Consider the following 2,500-nt stretch of genomic DNA (forward strand, 5'->3'; position numbering starts at 1 on the left):
GGGGATGAGGGAGGGATGGGGGGATGAGCAACATCAGAATAATTGATCTAAATTGAAAGTCTTTGTGCCTCAATACAAAGACCTCCTGACTCAGCTGTGATTTCATCCTTGTTTTGGTTCATGTCACCTCTGACCCCCCCCCTGCCCCCCCCCCCCCCCGCCCTCCCTCCCACACACACACACACACACACACACACACACACACACACACACACACACACACACACACACACACACACACACACACACACACACACACACTCCCTCTTTCCCCTCAACTCCCTCACACACACACTCCCTCTTTCCCAACCAATTATATGTCTGTGTGACCTTTTATCTGCTTGTCTTGATTCAATTTTAATAGATTGTCAATTGTGATAAATAAATAAATAAATACATGTATATATATATTTTTTTTTAAATAGGAACAGCGAATGTGTGTTTGTATGTGGTGACAATTGAGCAGTCTTAGTAGGTGTTTTGCCCATTATTTCATATGATGAATCACTCTGACTCAGCGGTTACTGACTCAGTCCCTCACCATACTATGCAATGAATCACTGACTCATGTCATGGTTTTTCTCATTTGAATACTGCGTACTAACTAGGGGATGATTTTGTATCATGAAGGATATTTTTTTAATGCTTTTCTCTCTCAGTTTCATAAGCAGCTTTAAATCAAGAGACCTTGAAAATACGTTTTCTCTAGGGTAACCATGGTCCCTTGAGACAACAGCATTGTGCTGTTGGCTGCGTGTAAGTGGAATTTCATTGGGTTCACAGCGTACCTTCATGGATGTAAAGCGCCCCCTGATGGACAGATATATATTACACAGAACTAACACATGGGAAGGTCATTGAGGAGGTCAATGTACCTATTGTATTTTTGTGTTTATTTCCTCCAACCCTCCCCTTTGCAGGTATTGTGCAGCTGACAGCTGTTGGGTCCAGCCATGCAGAGGAAGAGTCCCACAGGGCCATAAAGAGTTAATTGTGCAGAAAATGATTTTTATTATTCTCAGCTAATACTCCTTCTGGAGGAAACTAGGGGGAACGAGTCAACATGCTGCTTCAGTCTCTCACACGGCAAACATTTAAGAGAGCCTTTCTGCACGCACTACCTTTGAAGTTTAAGCTGAATGTGTACGAGAGAGAGTGAGAGAGAGAGAGAGAGAGAGAGAGAGAGCAGCAGTTATTTTGGGTTGCAAGACTGAGAGAAGATAGATGAGGTGGGATTGAAACCAATTTTTGGGAGGGTAATGCTGCCTCCCAAACCTAAATTGGACCTCAATTGGTCCTGTAGATTCAGAGGTTGTGAGTGCAGTGACATTCACAGAGCCTGATCCAAATCACTAGTCAGGAAGAATGCATGCACACAGAGATGACAAGTCAGATGGTTTATTTCCTATGTACATAATAATCCAAGCCAATGGTGACATACACACACACACACGCGCATGCACGCACGCACACACACACACACACACACACACACACACACACACACACACACACACACACACACACTCACACACAGAGACACACACACACACACACACACACACACACACAATTTATGGCTTTTATATTTGACATGATTATACTGACACTCACATTGAGAGCCTCAGCCTCCATGCTCTAAAAGGCCATTTCATCACTGCATACCTCTATCTGTCTCACACATTCTCTTTATAATGTCATATCTGTACAGTTGTGATATCTTTGGCCTTCTATCCCGCCTCTGTCATCAAAATCAGACAAGTAAGGAAAGTATTCCTGCTGTATTCCCTATCTCAGCAATACTTGAATGAACTTCAATGAACATGTGTAGTCCTTCAAGGCAGAAGTTAGTCAGCTAGCCTTCCCAGGGAAGTCCCTCTGCTGTAGAGCTGTGTGTATTGCTGTCTGTGTGGTCTTTCTGTGAATGTACTTGTTGAAGTCTCCACTACAATCACACTGATGCAGAGATTGGCCTTCTCTCTCACTTTGAACACTCTCTTTTTTTTCTGTCTTCCTCCTTCTCCCCCTCTCCCTCCTCTCTCTCTTTCTCTCTCTCTCTCTCTCTCTCTCTCTCTCCCTCCATCTCTCTCTCTTCCTCTCCCTCATCCTCTTCTTGGATGCCTCCCTGCGGAGGTTGGGCAGAGCTTCAGAGGAACTTCCCTGGCTGTGAGGTCCACTCCTGGGCTCCGTCAGAGTGTGATGTAGCATGAATCTGTTGTCTTCAGAGGCAACCTGCCAGCGAACGATTATCTGCATTGGTCGGTTTGTGTGGGCTTGTTTGTGTGTGTTTTCTATGTAACTAAATAGGTGTGAGGCTGCAGGAATATTCACCCATGAAGACTTGATGATTTTAATACTGAGTGATGAATGCCACTGTGGTATTATTCTTTATGGCTTTTATGGGTATGGCAGAGTCCATACAAATCTGTCAACACAGCGAGCCCCAGAGACAAGCTGTTGGACTGGGGAAGAACAGGAGGGGGGGGGGGGACACCCCCTG

This window comes from Nansenia antarctica (genome assembly GCF_963989245.1).
Source record: "Nansenia antarctica genome assembly, chromosome: 4".
NCBI classification, from domain to species: domain Eukaryota; kingdom Metazoa; phylum Chordata; class Actinopteri; order Argentiniformes; family Microstomatidae; genus Nansenia; species Nansenia antarctica.